Raw genomic sequence first — 20,131 nt, 5'->3', positions numbered from 1 at the left:
AAAAATGTTTTACATTTATAGGGAAAAAAACCTTTTCAATGTCTGGCACTTGAAATCAAGAAAAAAGTATTTATATTACAGAAATACCAATAGGAAAAATCATATCTATAAAGTAAATATTTCAGTCCTGAACAATATTTCTTGATTATTTACAGCTACATGAATTTCCCTTGAGCATTGATTTCTCTTCTAATCCTGATATGAGCAACCTTATAAATCTGTAGAGCTCCTTATGCCATAATGACGAGACTGACTCCAGTGCAGATCCTCCTTGCTGCAAAAAGGTGGGAGGTACTGCCCTCCCTGCCCCTCTTGGTTTGACTCTCCTACTCCACTGATAGCATTGCTAGGGACATAGATCAAGTTAAAAATCTGGCTGAAGAATGATTTTGAAAATAATAATAGAAGTAAATGTTTTCAGCGGTGATCAGTTGTTTGATATGGGATTTTCTGCAAAGTCATGTGAAAGCCAGGGTGACACCAGGCAGTGAGGGCTTAGATGTGGGGTCTTGGAGCAAGCCCACCTCCACCACAGCAGCATGGTCTGAGGTGTAATTGAGCTGACCCCGCAAACGAGGCCTCATGCTGTCTCTCTAATGGGGCTCTTCTGAGCATTTCACCTAGGTTAATTGGTTTATGTTGGGAAAATGCTAGCGAACAGTGCTGGAGAAGTGCAAAGTGTTCTGACTGGACGTAAGTAACCCTGTTTTTTAGCAGTAAAAGAGCTGAAAAGAGTGATGGTATGTGTTCAGCTGACACGCATGGATGGCGCTGTTATCAGAAGGTAACGTGCTGCCATTAGCTTGCGAACCTGTGAAATAACATGCCAAGTGTGTCTTCTTGGAACACATTGGGACCTAATTCCACTCTTGTCTGTATTGATGTCTCTCCATGGACTGCACTGGAGTAGCTCACGATTTACAATGTAGAAAAGCAGAGAGGAATCACGAACGACTGACTCCCTCAGTGTAACAAGCTGTACGTGGGGACAGAAGTTTTTACTTTCTCCTCTGTTTCTGAGTGTCCCCTGGGGTTTTATTGTGAAAAGTCGGTTATGAATATTGAACGTGTGAAGGGGGGACTATGTCATTTGGGTTGTGATTTGCTGTTAATTAAACGTTAGTGTGACATATCCTTTATGTCAGGGGATTCCTGATTCTCATCTCAGTGGCCTGGTAGAATGGAAGAGCATCTCCATCGAGATCAATGCTCATTATTATTTTCCTCATTATCATCATGATCCTCATCAGTATTTGTTCTGCAGCGCTGGCTGTGGAGCAGAAGCATAGGCAGAGATGACCCTTGCCCGTTCCTGTTCAAAACCTTTCATTTTTAAGAGATAAGGGACACAAAGGCTGGGGAGGGGAAAGCAACAGTGAACTCTTAATGGAGAATGAGATTTAACTACTCGGAAGTCAAAATCAGCCTTTCTTTCCACTGCAAACGGCATGATGAGATAATCAGTTTTCATTGTTTTCATCAGAGTGCAAGCACTTGCACACAAGTTAAAACCCACAGCGCACAGGATGGTGATGGTTGGTATCAGACAGGTTTTGGCTGCATGAAGCTCATGCACCTGTGCAAGAGGCGAGGCTGGGGGGAAGGTGGCTGAGTTTAGGAAATATTCTCTAGAGAGAGAAGGCTGGCATGGAAGGTAAGGTCCACAGCCTCTACACGTTTGTGTTTGGTACCCTAAGTGGGATTTGGAGAACTGTTTTTCCGTCGCCTCAGTTGCAAGAGTATCGCAGTGGGGAAAACTAGCGTTTTGCAGTCTCAGGCCTTGAACCACGGCTTTGGGGTGGCACTGTCGATGGCAGAGAAGCCCATATGATTTTATCACCTGTGAGGTGCAGGTGGGCTGATACCAGGACAGGGGAGCTTGGCCTTCAAGCAAAATCAACGGAAGCAAGGTTCAACTCCTGCCTGGCACTCCTTGAAATAACTTCCTCAGACCTTGTTATGCTCACCACAGGGGTACTGCTGGCATGAAATGCTGAGAAAGGGCAGATAGTGCTGGAAGCATCTGGGACGCAAATTCAGAAAGGTTGTCCAGATGTGGGATGATGTTTGGGGTCAAATCCAGGGGCAGAAGACCCAACTGGCTTCCAGTTTCTGTCTGAATGATAATGAATGTACAGCTAGGAAGAAGCTGGGCTCAGGCCAGTGATTGCAGACATACCCTGGTAAGTCAGCCTGTTTCTGTACTGGTTTTGTGCTACACATGGGACAGCAAAAAAAGCATCTGCACTGACGTGTACCTGAGGGAGACCTGAAACACCACAAGCATCTGGTGATCTGACCATCTTGTTTTGCTGGGTGACCTCTTGTAAAACCTCCAAAACAGGCCACAGAAAAAGAGATGTCCCTTCGACTTGGGGACCTGGACATTTCTGCTTAAAATGTTTAAAATCTGTTCTTTTAGGCACTCTGGAACAGAAAAGGGTCTTGCTAGCCTGACAGCTCATTTCTTCTGGTTTGAGATTTAGGAGGAGAGGTGTGATTTCTGTGACTCATGTTCTGACTGTAAACTGATAATCCCACAACCATCCCCTTAGTGCTGGTAGTCTCTCTTTCTGCTGGTGGAAAGTCATCTCAGGGTCAGGAAGCGTGTAGAGTTGTTAAGGCTCTCACATAGAAAGGATGGGATGCAAACATGTTGAAGTTGTTGTAGGCTGTACCACAGGAAAATCTGCAGCTATGTCTTTGGGGGAAACCACAGCTTGGAATACAACTGTTGAAAGCTTTGAGGTTCCTGAAACAGGTCAAAACTAGTAAGAATCAGCCTTACTTCCAGCTTGATGAAAGAAGTGTTAATCCTGCTGCTCATAAAGAATGTAAGACTATAAATGTATGAGCTGCAGCCTGGAAGATTAGAAGAACGCTTAAATAAATGATAGAGGCTGGATTGACAGAAAGGCTGTCATGCTGAAATCAACTTTTCTCTCTTCTGGACTATTCAGCTCCCAGCCCCTTTAGAGCTTCTGCTCATGCAAAAACACTGTTGTAATAGTGGTTATCAGGGTCCCTGACTATGGCTAATATCCAGTGGTCTCTGTCATGGCATTCAGACACCTGCTGCAGGTCCTGTACAGTGCACTTAACTCTCTGTTGAATGCTGGTCTGATAGCAAGCTCTTCCAAATAAACTCTTGGAAAGAAAGACATGCTTGCCAGTGAGGGGACAGGTGCGACAGGTTGCCATTGACTGGCTGCCAGATGTCCACACAGGCACTTTTCACTCCCCCTGTCAACAGGATGGGGGAGAAAATGGGAACAAAATGGGCTCGTGGGTTGAGGTAAAGATAGAGAGATTGCTTTACCAGTTATTGTTGTGAGCAAAATAGACTATATTTGGAGAAAATTAATTTAATTTATTGCCAATTAAAAATAAAGTAGAATAGTGGGAACGAAAGATGAATATCAAAACATCTCCTCCCCACTTCCTCCCGGGATCAACTCTATTCCTTCATTCTCAACTTCACACGCTCCCCACAACAGCATATGGTAAGTGGGAATGGGAGGTTGCGATCAGTCCTTGACAGCCCCTCTCTGATGCTCCTTTCTTCTCACACTTTTCCCCTGATACAGCATGGGCCCTTCCGTGGGCTGCAAACCTTCGTGATAAGTCTGCTCCAGTATGGGCTCTCTGCAGGACGCAGTTCTTCCAGGAAATACTCTGCTGTTCCAGCATGGGGTCCTCCAGGAGCTAAAGCATGGATATCTGCTTTGGTGTGGTCCTCTCCACAGCAAAATCCATCCTGCTCCATCGTGTTGCAGGAGATTTGCCCTGGTGACCAGAGGCACCAGAGCTTATCTGTCCAGGAGCGTTGCCTCTCCTTGTTGAGGGGATTTGCAGCTGGCAGAGGTGGGGACCCACCGTGGTCTGTGGATCCATGAGTTGAAGAGGTGGTTTTCATGTGTCTTCCTTGTAAATTCCAAACCACCAGCTGTGCCTTGTGTTTGACACCTGGCAGCTGTGGTCTCCCTTTTTGGGAGTTATGTTAAGTCACAAGCGTTTCGGAAGGTAAACTTTTTTTGTTTAAATGTTTGTGTAAAGGATTTCAGAATATCTAAGTACAAACAGCCTTATAAAACAGAGGACAAGTTTAATTGATTGCAGAAAACAAACAGAATACTTATTTTTTCTGAAAAACAGGATTTAATGCTGCACAAAAAAAAAGGCTGAGTTTCTTCCCCCCTTTCCTCTCCAAGTGCTGAGGATTTGCTCAGGTTCACCCTTTTGATCTTTTTTTGCTGCATTAGTGAGCGCTTCTCACTTCGAGCCCTGTGCACCCCAGTGTACTTCAAAAGTTGCTTCAGGAACCTGGTTTGGGGAGATATTTTGGTTGCACCAAAGTGTTTTGTGGGTCAGTCCCTGGGATTGAACTCATGTCATATTAAAATGTTTGCTGCATGTAAGAAGATGTTTGGGGCTGTTGCAGACGCAGAGAGGGTTGCAAGATGCTCCCTCCCTTGTAAATGTTATAACCTGGTGTGTTTGTAGAGCACATGGGTTAATGGGCCACAGCTCAGACTTGCTGGAAGTTGCCTGTGACCATAGCACTGAGGTGACGTTTGACCTCTCCTGGCCCTGAACCAGAACGATGTCCCCTTTGGGTGAGATCTCTGCTGCTCTTTGCAGCAAGCTACAAGTCTACAGCTTTTTATGCACTTAAAATGGCTGCTGGGGAAGAGGATGCACAAAATACTTTCCTGTTGCGAAAACCCGTTTTATGGTGCTAGGTATATTTTAGTGTTATGGATTTCCCTAACATATTTTGTTGAAAGGAAGCAAGATTGCCGATGTGCGTCTGTATGTGCTGAGCAGCTGCTGGCAAACAGAGGTGGGTGTTGGGGAGCTGTGAGGTTTGTGTATGGTAATTTGCCCCTCCAGAGCACTGCACAGCTAATAAGCACAGTCCCTCCAGTCATAGGAAGCACACAGACGCTCATCAGAACAGATCAGAAACAGCCTCTGCTGACCAGAGTCATAAAAAAAAGCTGTATCTTTTGCACAGCAAATAGCAAAACGTTGCATGTTTTTCATTCTTAACACTGAATCTGTACAATTAGGAATAAAAAAATATTTTTATCTGTTAAGTCTAGCGATAAAATAATACCCATGGAAAATATTGATCCCTATCTTGACACCTCTGTCTTATAAAATAGGAATTTTCATCGTTTTGCCAGTTTGTCAGTGCATCACATGTGCTGGAGTTGGTAGTACCTCTTGTATGAACATGAGCTCCATTGCCCTGTTCCCTTCTCTTCCTTCCACCAAGACTTAGCTTTTTCTTTACCTTCCCATGGGTGATCAGGAGTGTGTCTGCTCGATGGATAGAAGGGACAAAATGCCTTCATATGACAGCAGAAAGAAAATGATACAGAGAGTTACAGACCACTAAGCCTTTCATTTGTACTTGGTAAACTGGTTTGAATGATAAGAAAAAAAGAAAACATTTGGGAGATGCAGATAAGATCAGGCTTATCCAGTAGAAAGGTAGTGTAGGATATGGCTGGAGGTGATAGGAAAAGCCTACGCTTGATGACCCAGCAGGTCACTTACAGTCTTTCACTCTTAATCTCTTAGAAGTCTTTGAAGTTGTCAATAAGAAAATAAGAGAGAGGAACTGGTTTATCTCATTTATTTATGATATTGAAAGGTCTTTAGCAAGGCTTCTTGTAGAAAGTGGTCAAAAAGGCGACAAAGTAGGTGGGTGAAAGAGAGATGTAGAGTTGTGAATCAAAACCTGAAGCAAAAATTAGGTATAACTGGGAAATTTTCTATATTACAGGGAGTTAAACCAGGGGTTCCTTCTGTGTTCCTGACTCCTAGCTCAGAACTATGATCTGGCGTGGAGAAAAGGTGGAAGGGTACAGGTGGAAGACAGACCTGTGAGCAGCAAAGAAACTATTTAGGTCAGTCAAACCCAAGAAGACAGTAAGTTCAGAACAACCTGAACAACACAATATATATGTGACACAACATATTTATTGTGAAAAAATGTTCAATGTTAGTGGATGGTGTTTGCCCACCCTGTGATTTCCTTTAGTGTTTGTTATATTCAAACCAGAAACAGAGCAGTCGTCAGTTCTGCAGTTTACATAGAAGATCTAGTTGAAGCTGCTCATGGGAAAAGAGGCGACTTGTTTTCTTTCACTGATAACCTCTCTAGGAGGGTCTGCATTTCAGGAAAAAATGCATCCTTGACTTAAGACTCCAATTGATGATCCTTTTTCAGAAGTATAGAAGGGTTAGACAAACACATACATAGCATTATCTAAGGAAACAGTGCTGGTGCTCAGCATCATGGTAGTTCTGTTGGTGAAGGAATGTGAATTAAAAGGCTTCACATACCAGTATGAACAATTTTCCAAATTACTAATGGGATTTAAGTTAGATGTTCTTCTGCCCTTCAGACACTACAACTTCTTTCTTTTAAATAGAAGTGTCTGTCTTTTTATCTGAAACAGAATTTTTGAATAACAGCTAAAACCCCACATTAGTTTGCTTTGTGTACTGTTCTGACTGTTGCAGCTGAGGGTGTTGCTTGCACCACTAATTTAAAAGACCACTGCACTTCTGAGTTGATGCAGCTTCCTGCCACCTTCCCTTCCCATCTCTCTGCCTTTCTCCACTACCTCTTCAGCCAGAGAAAAGCCACTAGATGTCCCTTTCAAAGCCGGGGACTGAAGTCCTGAGTGTTAATTAGCAGCAAGAGCCTTTTAAGGAGCTGAAACATTGCATTGTTGTGATTTGGGAAACAAAAGCTGAATAAGAACTGTAACACTTAACTATGGAATTCCACTTTATTTTTCTCTAATGCAGGCTAAGCTGCCTTACAGCAATCTTTTAAATGTAATGATTGAGACTATTATAAGAAATACTATACGAAGCAACGTGGGGTTTTTTTGCAGCCTAAATAATAAGTAGGGCAAGGTTTTAAATGAGGCTAGAGTAATGAATGCTGTACAATAATTTTGATGATAAATTTCCCTGGAGGATTAAGTGAAAGAACAGAAGCAGGCTGTATTTAATCATGCAGAGTTAAAGGAATTCAGACCAACAAATATTTATCGAGATGTACAGTTTTTCTAACCTTTTATGAGATATTCTTGCCCCATTTCACCTGAGAAAGTTAGCAGAAATTCAGGTCTTTGGGAGCGTAATAATTAGGAGGTGGAATTGATCACGTAGGGTCAAGTGTTTCTTTGATGTAGTGCACAGAAATTACTGCCTCCTTGCAGGCTGGAGGACTCAAACAATAAGACATTTGTTTTTCACAGCTATTTCATTCATCAGTGAGTCTGAAAAGCTTGCTTTGAGCAGTTATACAGCATGTGATGACATATTCTGCAGCTGCTCTTCACCTAGTATTGACTCAAGGAGATATGGCCCCACCATACAGCGGAGCACTGCACAGAGATACTAACTTTGCTCCCAAAAGCAATACCGTGCAATGATACATGCAGCATTGTAAGAAAGCCTGTGCATTGCATTGCAGAGATGAGAAATGGGCTTCCATGTGCTAAGCAAGCTCAAAAATTGTGGTCCATCACCCCAGGACTTGCCCTTCCCACGCACATTCCAAAGACCATCATCCTCAAAGGGGATGCTCCTCAAAGGTGATCCTCTTTGGCTGTGATTTCTTCCAGTGTCTGCTGTTTGTCTTCAGGAGGCAAGCACTTCAAGAAAAAAAAGTACTGCCTAGCATGTTCCTGTTGTTCTGCACAGATGCACATGCTTATGGTAGAGTTAGGCAATCATTTTGTAAAGCATAGGGTTGGGTTGCTTTGTGGGTTTGTTTCTTTAAATTGCTGTTAAAAGTATGGCGTTTCAGTGAACTGTGGCTCAACCTATAACAGTGTTCACTCAGCAGAGGCAACAACATTAAGATTTCTGTTCCACTGATCAATACTTAAAGCATATATTGATTTCCAATTTAGGTGTTAACTTTTTAGCTCTTAGAAATGCACTTGATATCAATTTTCACCTTGCCTGATACTCATTATATGCTGGATATTATGATAGTGAGCATGCAAGGATCTCATCTGGCTGGGCGATTAGTTCTAGTGACTTCAAGACTGCAATGTGCAAAGATTTACTTGTCTTGTCTAAGCATCATGGTAGCATGAAATATCTGAGTTTAAGGCAATGACCTGAGAAATGCTTTTATTCTGGCCCGGCACAGGCTTCTTCTAGTGTTTCTTTCCTCTGTGTAGTCTATCCCTGAAATGATACAATAGACTAATTAATAGCGGTGTTTATTACATTCATGTTGTTTTCTCATAATAATTCATAGAAAATGAGCCTGAGGTCCACAGCTTAGGTTGCTGGATGGCTGGACTTTATTTAAGCAATAAGACACACATGATAAGCAGTGCATTCCTATGTGATTATGCCTCCAGTAGTGTGGGGAGGCACAAGGTCAAAAGGCTCAGTGACTTTAACTACCTGAGAAGTGCCATGTAATCCTCTGCAAATGGGCTGTCTACAATGTCTTATTGCTGTATCAGAGAGGGAATTATTTCTTTTTAAAGGCAGCCACATGAATTACCTCTGTAATTGGCACAGATATGACATCACTGACTGCCAATCAGAAATCCTCTTTGTCTTGGATTTTAACACCTTAATTTCAAGTTCAGGTCATTTGAACAAGCGGATTTTGTTAAAATGGTGTTTTATCTTCTTTGTGGCATGAGTCCAGTCTGCTTTAGTAAGGAAAGCAGCATTTGTGCTTTCTGTGTTTGTGCCTATATTGTGAATTGCTCTGCAGTAGCTTTGGTGTCATTGTCAGGCGCTAAAGAGGGACTGCAAAGTCTTTGCAGAGCTGGTGATGTGCAAGCCATGGCTTGACTCCTAGTGACTAGAACATTATTTAAGCTCAGGAATTCAAGCAATCAAGGAAGCAAGGGGAGGGCAGACAGCAAGGTAAGCACTTCAGGATGCAAGCAGCATGGCCAGGATTTCAAAATCGATGTGCAACCATCAAATTCTTTCAGCCTAGCACTGTCTCTTCCTTTTTATTGGCAAACATAATCCCAAAACAGTAAAATTGTCCTGACTTACAATTATTGTTGATAAAATAGGTACACATAGGTTTTGCTTTACTAGCTTGAGCAGGTTAGGAGCGGGCCGTGACAAGGTTGCTGTTTATCTTGGTGATATTGAAAGGACCATAGGCAGTTGCTGCCATTTGGAAAGGGGGGGAATGAAGGGCGCCAGATTTTTTCTCCCCACTCTTAAGACCCATCAGAAGAGAAGATACAGGTATAGCTCCTAGAAAGCTCTCTGCAGCCCCTTGGGCTCATTTTGCTGGCTTCCAGCCAGCAGTCATTCCTTCAGCTGGGGAGAGAAAAGCCTGCACTAAATCCCATGGGGAGAGCAGAGGATGTTTTTCCTTTGGGAAAATGGAAACAGAAGCCAGAGGTCATGGTTCACCTGTCTCGCATCTTCCGGTGGGTGGGATGAAAGTGTCTGTGCATGGAAAGGTGTGAAACCCACTGATTGATGGGATTCTGTGAAAGCTGCTGTTAAGTTGCAGAGGGTATTGGGGGCAAAGCAAGAGGAATCATCATCCTGTTAGAGGGCAAAAATTTAACAAATAGTTCTAAAGGTTTAAAATAAATCCATCTTCATAACCTGAGTGCAGTATTTTTTTCCTTAGAGGTTATAGAGGTAATGATAACTCTACAGTGAACTCAATTAACCTTCTGCAGACTTCTGTGTGACCGGCAATCCTAAATCTTCTTTTTTATGAGTGTATGTGCAAGATTTGAAGCAAGTCTGAATTTAGGATTAATATATGCCATTTCCTAATTGGTGCCCGTTTTTTGTTTTTGTTTTTTGTTTTTTACAGTGAGAACAACATGGTGGCTGTGAGTGGGATCTAGTGTTCATGGTTGAAAAGAGCTTTCCACACAGGAGTAAGGTAACTTTTTATTATTGCAAATCTGTTGCTTGTGCATGCGTGCTTTTGGGGGCGTCTATTCTTCACTGCTGTTATAAGATGATCTTACGGAATTTAGCTTTGTTTCTCTGTGTGGCCTTGTATAAGTGGACATTCATTGCCAATAAGAACTGTGTGATTTTCTCTCTCAGAGACCTGATGCATTTTGAGTGTCATTTGGACTTGCAATAGGAAAAAGGATGGGAGGAAAACCCTCTGTATTTAGGCTTCCAAAGCTCAGTTTCCCTACAAATCTTCCTTCTGCTCTGTGACACGTCCTAGTTGGTGCACATCAAATCAGGAGTCAGTAGTGTTTTCTCCTGCCTCACTTCCGAGATCTTTATATGAAGGCCTGCTGTACAGAGCAAAATATTTCATCTAGGAGGAAGAATGTCAGCAATAAATGAGAAAACAAGAGAAATGGATGATACCCCATAATGCATACCCTATAATATAATCATTGTTGTTTGATAGAAGAGACACTTATAGCAACTCTCAGTGCCCTGCTAGGTATGTCTGGATTTATTATTCAAAAAGGCACAATCAAATCTCTTCATTCAGTTGACAAATGGGAACTATTCAATTCAGTATATGCCTCTTATTTATAGCATATAGTGGTGTGATTTATATGCTAGCTGCAGATCTTCCAAAACAGTTTTAATTAGCAGCCTTGGCTATTAGAATGAGAGTCCTGTAGCTTCTCCGCCATAGACTTCACCTTAAAACTGAATTGCAGTCTTACTGTTTGTCAGGCAATGCTTCTGTTCTTTTTTTTTTTTGGAGTGCCAGCAAGAAAATCTATCTGTGATTTAGCAGCTTGGAGGATATCTTCATCTCTTTGCACCTCCAAGGGGGCAAGGAGGGGAAGTTGAGGAAGGTAATGCCATTTATGACTGTACCCTGGGGAAACAGGGCAGTCCTTGGGGCATTAGCACCATCATCACATAGGAGTTTGCAAATGTCATAAGTAACTTTAGTTTTGAGAACAAACTAAGGAGCCAAGACACGAAGGCCAGCTGTTCAGGTTGTGGTCATTTCTGCATTCTGCTCTGGGTTTCTGTGCTTGGAGGATGATCGATCTGAGAAGGCAGGAGCCCCCATCTCAGCATCTCCTGTGGCTGGAGCATCCACAACATTATTTTTCTTGTGTGCATTGTCTGATGATACAAGTAAGCATTTCCCCAGCTGTACCCTTATCCACATAGCTGCTGTGGCTTGTGGTCTAATTGGTACCCCTGAGGAACAGACTAGAATAAGGCACGGTGCAGAGGTGAGTTCAGTAAAGGCACTGTTTGGAGTCTCTATTATTTTCATGCATCTGGTAGGAACGTAATCCCTTTAAGACCTCTGCCTATCTGTCAAACCTGAGATCAGCCAACAGGTTCAGAAGTTATTTGGGGAAGCGATGACTGACAGAACAATTGCATGTCTCTTGGTTTTTTTTTTGGGAAACCAGGCTAAAAAAGCGTAGGAAACATAAAAGAGTATTTCTGTGTTTTATGTGGTGTGTGTAGCATGCAGAATGGTCTGTTGTTACGCTTCCACTGATCCCTTTTTGACATGAGCAATGCAGTCGTTCTGTCTTCGCATCAAATAAGCCTTTGTACTGCTTGTCATGGGCACGCAGTGTCTCTGTATGTGCGTAAACTCGATGTTTACTATATCCCCTCACTGAAACTCTGCTGCTGCCTGCAGGTGGGCGGTTCTGCTAAATCTCTGGGTTTTTTACAGCAGTGCATTATCAGTGACATTTACTCTGGAGAGCAAGAAAACCTTAGAAAATCTTGAGTTTGAGGTTGACAATAATACGAAAAGAGAGGATGTGAGCGCTGGACCTGGTCACAGATGCTCAGTGTCTCTGCATGTCCATGCCTTGGAGGAGGTCAAGGAAGCAAGACACAGCTGAGAGAGAGGAGCTGAATATTCATCACAGCCCTGCCAACACTGTGCATGTGTAGTGCTTGGGACACTGATGGGAAAACGAGAAGATGGGAGATGAGGACATTAAAATATGCTACAAACCAGCCTGAAACAAATGTGGTCAGAAGGAAGGGGAAATAAGGTGGGGAACAGCAGGGAACGGAAACAATTCGTGCAGTTTGCAGCTGGGAGATGATCGCCTCTGCAGCCAGAGTGGAAACACAGATACAGGTAATTCACAGATCCTTGCCTGTATGGTGAAGAAGTGAAAGTCCTCTGGCTGAACATAATTCAGATTTTTGGGGTTTTTTTGTGGTTTTTTTTTTTTTAAATCATCTATGGAAGTTTGGTTTAGGTATTTTTATTTCCTTTTCTGAGCATGTTGGTCAAGTTCATTGTTTAAGGAAACTTCCAGATTCTTAACAAATTTGGTCTTGTCTTTGAGCCAAATGGTATTTGGTGAACTATCTTGGGATATTATGCTAAGTGCTTTTCTACTGCAGTTCTAACAGAGTGTAGGACTGAATTTGATAGTGTTACCTATTAGTGATTAGAAAGTGAAGGGCTTCCTGTACTGCAGGATTGGCTTTGATTGATAGATCAGCCATTATGCATTCATAATTTTAGTATTTGTCCTTAGAGTAATGAGATTTCCTCTTTTACCCAATATTTTGAAAACATTTTGAAGGCATGAGTTGGGGAGGAGAAGAAAGAGGAAAGAGAACAGTTTTGTTCATAAACACTTAAATTGTGCATTAGTCAGTGTTACAGACTGAACTCTGGCAGGGAAAGGTACTTTTAAATTACCAAAATATTAACGTTGTAATTATTGAGCATGGATAATAGTTATGAATTATGGATCAGTCAGGTTAGCAAAATCACAGCTGCCTAATAGAGAAAAGTATGATGGGAACATGAGGGAAGATGATTGAGGATTTCCTCTTAATATTTTCATATCCTGCTCCTTCTGCAACCGTGAGAGCTGCAAAAGCCCAACGAGGGCTGGAGCATCCCTGCCTGAGGAGCACCTGCTCTGCAGGAGGATGATCTCTGCTCCACCATGTCTTTTTGGTGCTCCAGCCCAGCTCCAGCTGGATGGCCCTACATGCTGTGCTTTATTTAACACTGTCACCATTTGTCACCACTGAAAAGTCGTGGAGTGCTCCAAGGTACAGCACCTGCAACGGGAATTGCTGCCGCTTTTAAACCTTGTCTTCCATGTGGAGGTTGTGGAGGATGCAGCGATGCTGGAGTGGTTAAGGACCATGGCTCTGCCTTTGCTGAAGACCCACTATCTCATCTTGAGAAAATAACTTCCTGTCACTGCCTCTCAGTTCCCCTGTCTGTAAAGTTAAGATAACGTCATGTCATACCTCTGCAAAGTGTTTTGACATCTATGAAGGAAAAATGCAACCTCAAAGTATGTAGAGAATATCCTACTCCAACAGGAGCTCTGGGCAGCACTTGCTGTTATGATAGATATATAAATATATTAATTTTTTTCCCCCACTGTGATTGGTGAGCCCTTAGGGCTGCTGTGGCAGGAGGTCCTGCACTGTCCTTCTCGATTTATAAAAACAAGTTGCTGGTGATGTTAACACAGAGCTGCTTTTCTATCAGTTTTTTAGTTTGTATTGGCCAGCTTCTTGCCTTTTCTTCCTTCACGTCTGTTTCTCTGAAGAAAACTGGTTTTGCTTTTACTTTATTTTTAGAGGGATGCTGTGATGTATTTGAATTGTTTGTAAAAAACTTTTGAGATTCAGTGACCTTTGTTAATCAGGAGGAGGTTGCTTGTTTGTTTGGTTTTTTTTGAGGTCTACAGGAAGAATTAATCATATGTAAACGGTTTGTTTTAAAAAGTCTCTTACTGAGTTAGGGATTTCCCAGGTAGCCATCAAAAGGTCAGAGGCTGGAGGCAGAAGCTTTGAGCAGCTGGGAAGAGGGGAGCTGGAGAGCACTGCAGAAGGACAAACCATCTCAGAGCAGTTTCGGAAGCAGGGAGAAACACATGAAACGTGGTAACATGTGGAATGGAGGAGAGCCCAATGCGTTTGAGAGACTGGCTACAAGCCAGAAATTTGGAGCACCTAAGGAAACAATATATAGACTAGAAATATGCCATTGTACCATGCTTGTATTTGCTGGTAGTATTCTGCTGTTTCAAAAGCAAGTTTGTGCTTTCAACAAAATGTTCTTGTAGGGTAAAACCCTACAAGAGTTTTCAGTCATATGTGGCTCAAAGAAACCACGATAATTTGGACGACTTTTTTAGTTGACTGCTGGCATTTCAGCTGGTATTATAGTGCTTTTTCCCAGGCACACAGGGTACAGGAGGATCTAAAACAAGGTTTGCCTCGTGGACCCTGCCACTATCATCTGTTGGTGAGAGCAGTGTGTCCCTCCCAAGTGTCCACATAAACCTCCCTGGCATTGCAGTGCTGTAGCAAGGACCATCCAGAGTCCAGTTCCCTTCAGCTGCTGAGAGTTAAGTCCCAGGGCTGTGCTGGGGAGGGATGTTCTGAGTTTCTGCAGGAACCAGAAAAGATATTACTGCCTGCACATGTTGCTCGGTTTACCGGGCAAGAGAAGGTTAGATGAAGTTCCTCCTTGCAGTTGCAAAAATGGGTGAACAGCATCAAAAGTTACCATCAGCATCCTGAAGTAGCAGTGGCTGTAGGGCTAGAGGAATGATGGGGACTTTATAGATTATCCAGCTATATGTCCTATACCTTCATGTCGTGCCTTGGAATTGGATTCCCCAAATAGTCCCTTTCCCAGAAGCAAACTGGGATCAAGCAGAGCTGGTGGTCATGTTGGGTAGTTCATGGTCAGAATGGTAGAAGGAGGCTTCAAAGCTGCTACTGAAGACTCCATGAAGAGAGAGGAGGATTTCCCCTGCAGGTCAGCTTTACATTGTTCCTAAATATGTTCAAGGAAGTTTAGTTTGGGGAATTCCACAGTATAGCAAATCTGTGGGGTTCTTCTACCAGCCTCTGTGGCAATGATTGTGAGGACCTTATAGCTTCAAGTTAAACACATGGAATAAAAAGAGTTCATGGAGAAAAGGGCAGTTACCAAAAGAAAGGGACAATGTCATCAATATCCTAAACGCAGTGATGTTGTGATGTAACGGGTTCTTACTAAGGAAAGTCTTTCTCTGAATTCTACAGAACTCTGCAGGTTTAAGCCAAAGCTCTTAATGTTGTTTTAATGTGTTTTGGTCTACTCAGTGATGTTTTTTACCTGGGAGCTCTTGGCATGCTGTTTCTCAATGAAGATAATGTCGGGAGCTGTCTTACAAATTAGTTGCAGTGCAGTGAAGTCTTTTCATTGCCTACTGTGCAGCTCTATTGTTCACCCCACTTGGCTTCTTCAGATGATGCAGTGGAGCCTGTTCTCTAACTTGTTTTCAAATTTTTATCAAGTTTTGGAGAGTAATTTCGTTATATGGTGCAGGGAAGCACATTTGTAAAGTTTCATTCACAGAAGCACATTGAATGACAGATGGGAGAGTTTGCCTAACTACTTCTCTGCCCATGCAGGGGGAGGATATCTTGAGCACTGTTAACCCTTCCTTCCCTTGCAAGCAAGCAGAGGGAGGGAGATGGCATCTCACCTGCCATCTGTTTGCAGTGTGTTGTCTTCACTCGGGATGTACATAGGGCCTTATTTCTGCCAGTTTTCAAGCTGCTTGAAGGTAGCTTAGAGCCCGGGGGCTTCTTGAGACTTACCCTGAAGCATAAGCATAACTCTTTATCCTGATGATTAAGGAACAGAGCTTTCTCTTGAAAGAGTTTGTTCCTCAAAAAAATTAATGGAGAAGTTATGGGCTACAAACGTTTCCGTCTGATCCAGAACACACAGAAAGTCTGGATATGAATGATTAAAGACTATGGGAAAGCATAAAGATGTTGAAGTGAATTTACTACTTTGTTCAGTGCCACAGATTGTGTGAGAGCTCTTCAGCATGAATTAAACAAAAAGTTCCAGTCATGTTTAATTCAGACATTAGTACAGTCAGGGAGAAGACAGTAACGGATTTGCACAAACAAATAGGATTTCCCATACTGTACTGCACCTTTGATGTATCTGATCCTGTTTCTATATGGACAGTGCTATGTATGTCAGGAAAAAGTGTGATACGGGAGAAGAGGCATCTGTGGAAGTCTGCTAATAGTTGGCTCATATCCCAAACCTAACCGTGAGAGTTAATTGTAAAAAGCCCTCTTGGATGTGAGTGGGGATGTTCTCCTGACCTCCATCCCCCTCAGTGCATTAATGAATCATCTACATCTGCACCTTGTTCATGTTGAATAGCAGGGAGTTCTGTGGGGCAATGCTCTGTTTAAAAACACACACAGTGTTTTCTAAGGCAGTTTTAAATGTGATGTTTGTCAGACTCCTCTGTTTGCCCCACTCTTGGACTGAGAAAATGATACACTAGCGAGCCTGCTTTATCTTTGTTATGCTACTTGCCACTCAAGTATATTGCCCTCCCCATCATTTTTTATTCATCCCTTCTCTAAACTGAAAAACCTACCAGTTTTCCTTGTATCTGAAAATACTTGCAGCTAGTATCTAAGCTTTTAAACTTTTTTCTTTTCTTTTTCTGTTTGAGGTCAAGTGTGCTAGTATTTCAGTTGAGGTTGGATACACTCTCTGGCTCGGTATTTTCGGTGTCATTTCTTGTTCTAGTCTCTCTAGATCTTCACTTTGGCTTTCTGATTGCTTCTGTTTACATACACCCCCGACACCCTCCTCATGACTTTTCTGGTGCTTTTATTTCTCCTAGGAAATGTGAGGAAATAGAGGTGGCCAAGGAAAAGCATTGTGCCTGTGCAACTTCTGTTTCTTTTAGCCTTCTGGAGGCTTTCTTTCCCCCTCTGAATTTTTTTTCAGTTTAAGAATTTCCAGCAATGGCTCTGAAGTAATCCCAGTGCTCTGTCTCTTTCCATTTTTGGCTGAGAAAGCTTTGCACTGTGTGTACAGAGGCCATCAAACTGGGGTCTATTGCACATCAGCAGTCCACCGGGTGTTTGCTGCTCTCTTCAGAAACAGCATTCCCGGAGCCATGCCGTGAGGAGCTCAGCGAACAGATGGGCCAGGAAAGTACCTTGCTCTCGGTGGGTCTGGAGAATGAACTCATTATACAGCCAGTGGTCTGTCACGCGAGCCTCATTTACCAGTTGTTGGTGTAAAAAAAATAACCCTGGAAAGTGATGCCTTGCAGAGTGCGAATGCTGCAGTGCCAGCCATGTCAGTGTCGTTCAGTGAGCAAGCTTGTTTGGTATGAGGAATAGGGAGGAAGCCTGGAGAGTTAAGGGTCTACAAATAGGCAGTGAAAAGGTTCATAAGAAATGACAGAATGTCCAGCTTTTAGGAATCAAAAAATGTCACATAGAGAGGAGCCACATTTCAAGGCTGGCCCTGCGATTTGGCACACCTGAGGTGAAGGTCCTGTTGCCTTAGGTGGTACATCCTGCCATGTATTTCCTGAAAAAGCTATGAAGTTTTAACAAAACGTGTTAAAAATACACTATATTCATCAAACGAAAAGGACCGAAAGTCCTCTGATTATGTTAGACTGGATAGGTAACTGGCCAGCTTTCCATATTTCTCCTCTTCAAATGCCAACTTGGAAACAACTCCGTGCCCCACGCAGGTCTGCTTCCTGCATTGCCAGCTGGGGAGCATCCACGGGGCTGCTGAGCTCAAGCTGCCCAAGAAATGTAGCATCTTCCTCCGTGTTTCTAGCCCGCTCATCAGCAGGGAGCACAATTTCCTAGAGGCATGGTGCAAGTTTGAAAAGCCAGGAGAGATTAAACTCTGGGATTTAGCCACAGGAGTTGTTTGAAAGTTTTGGGGTTTGGCTCAGTCATTGTGGTGATGAGTTGGGGATTGCAGGAGTCCTTAGTAGCTGCTGCTTTGCTTACTGTTAAAGATAGGGGAATTTTTGGCATTGGTTTAGTTAGAGAAATATAAAAAACATCCATTGACAGTAGTCTTGGAAAGGAAGAGTGCAGAGTGGGAATGCTTTTGTTTATTTATAGTAAAATCTGCTAGGAATATGGGGGAAATTGTTGTCTGTGGGTTTGCAAGTGAATGACTGATAGGGTGTTAATAGTTTTGAGCTCTCTGCTTCAATAATACCATTGGGATATCTGACTGAAAAATATTTGGCTGTCTGCATATTCCCAAGTTTCATGCTGGGAAAGCACATAGGATGCACTGCTATTGTGTAGAGTCAGGTCCTGCATCCACATGGAGAGTCTCAGCAAGTAAACACATATATCTGGTCGGCACCGATAAGATCTCCTGTGTGGGGAGATGTGGGAAGATACTTTAGCTTTGAATTAAACAGAATGTTGTAATTTTAAAATGTATTAAGATGCCAAAAATATGTCCCTACAGGCTACTGCTGGGCTTTTCTGGGGGCGTGAAGGGGGTGGGGTTGTTTGTTTTTTGTTTTTTTTTTCCTTTTCTTTAAGAACTAGAACCTGACACAGCTGGCACTGTGACGTTGTGTAACCTTTACCATAGGGGAAGAGGCTGGAGGCAGACAGATGTTCCAGTGTTGTTGGCTGTGGATTCTGCATTTTGTGCCCACACGTAGTGCACAGATGGTCCTTTGTAGTAACGTGGCAGCCTCTACCTCCTAGCGCCCCATCCCACCTGTTGACACTTACAGTATGTCTCAAAAGGATAGTCGAGTTGCTGGGGAGAGGAACACAAAAAGATACAGCAGCACTTCTGGCTGTGAAACAAGGCAAGCTGTGTTGTAGCACATAGCAAGGAAGCCAACAATTATGGATCTCTCCAAAGCAGGAGGCTTTATATAAATAATACATTCTGGTAATTCACCAGATTGTGGCGTGTATGGAAATACAGAGGATTTTTTTTTTTTTTTTTTGTAGTGAAAGGGAGCTTCTGTCCTGAGAAAAATTAGCCGATACTGGGTTTGGGTTCTCCTCCTGCATTCTGAGCTTTATACAGAGAATGAAAAAGGGCAGAAAAGAACAAATTGATTCTGGAAACCACCTTTACAAGCTTGGCTTCAATCCTGCCAACCCCTCCTATAGAAATGAGCCTCTGCCCACATACCAAGTAGTTGAAGTGGACAAGCCCCTCTGCAGAGGCAGCTGCAGAGTGTTAGCAGCGCAGTTTCACAGTGGGTTTCAGCAAACTGCACCTGCGCTGCCTCCCAAGGGGCCATCTCCCTCCTGGCTGACTGGGATGGGACATTTTTCTGCTGTGCCCCATCTCTTGCCCTTGTCCTTGTAGCAGAAGCAGGAACAGAACTGCTGCCTGATCCCTTCCAGCATCGGCACAGGTCGAGTTGGCATCAGCCTTTCATCCAAGAGCTGGAAATACACCCAGAATAAGCTCAGACCTCAGTGCCGTTCACATTACCTCACTTGGCAGGTCAAAAAAGGGTGTTCGGAAGTAAGATGTAATACTGTAGGAAGATCATTCACCACACAGGGTTCTACTGCTTTCCTTAGTGATGTGAGGGGAATATGCTGGGCTGGACAGTGTGCTGGTACGAGTTAGCCCAGCGTCACTAACCTCACAAGGACACACTGATTTCCAGGAGTGGGATCTCCGGCAGTGGTGCCTGAGAAAGAAATCAGTAGTTACTGTTTTCTAGGAAGTTATAACTTGTAGTTTTGAAATGAAGCACTGACTCAAGCTGACATTTGAATTGTTTTGGTTTGTAGCAGTTCAGAGCAGGAGAGCTGTACAGCAGGGAATTCGTTAGCTGATGTGCTGTGCCAACCTTTGCAGCTGTTTAAGGAGTAGTTATGTATCACACAAAATATTTTGCAGGCAGGCACTTTGCAAACCCCAGAAAGTGTTTTACAGATTCTTCTGCAGAGGAAGTTGCCACTCAGTAACATGGTTTATTTATTTTGTTTGTTTTATTTGGGTTATTAAACATGTTTTATTTATAGAGTGTGCTTTCTAGAGAACCATCTGCATATATGTTCTTAAATAAAACACGTGGGACACTGCAGATGCTGGGTTGCAGTTTGTGTGTTGGGTCATGTTGGGTACAAATAGCCAGCTCTGTGGGATTTGTGGGAACGCATGGAGGTATGCACAGTGCTCAGCACTCACCTGAAGAGAAGATCCAATTTCTCTGTGCTCACAAAGGGAGGGTGCGTGTGGCTTCCTCTGTGCTCCATACATGGCTACAGATCTCTGCTAATCCCTTCTTCCACCACACAACTCATCACCTGCTGGAGTCCTTTCACAGCTCAA

At 43.0% G+C, this 20,131-nt stretch overlaps 1 protein-coding gene across 6 annotated transcripts in view; it reads left to right on the top strand.

The window, feature by feature from the left end:
- Positions 1 to 9,860: 9,860 nt before the first annotated feature.
- Positions 9,861 to 20,131, top strand: part of DAB1 (DAB adaptor protein 1) — a 240,243-nt gene continuing 229,972 nt past the window's right edge. For 2 of the 6 annotated variants that reach the window (XM_069861885.1, XM_069861887.1), the window contains exon 1: positions 9,861 to 9,931. The gene's annotated coding sequence lies outside the window, so the exon portion shown is untranslated. The remainder of the gene's footprint in view (positions 9,932 to 20,131) is intronic. The other 4 variants (XM_069861889.1, XM_069861886.1, XM_069861888.1 and 1 more) reach the window with 3 other exon arrangements.

This window comes from Phaenicophaeus curvirostris, chromosome 8 (genome assembly GCF_032191515.1).
Source record: "Phaenicophaeus curvirostris isolate KB17595 chromosome 8, BPBGC_Pcur_1.0, whole genome shotgun sequence".
Lineage (NCBI taxonomy): Eukaryota > Metazoa > Chordata > Aves > Cuculiformes > Cuculidae > Phaenicophaeus > Phaenicophaeus curvirostris.
The sequence above is the reverse complement of the archived record's forward strand: the minus strand, read 5'-3'. Positions and strand labels throughout refer to the sequence as shown.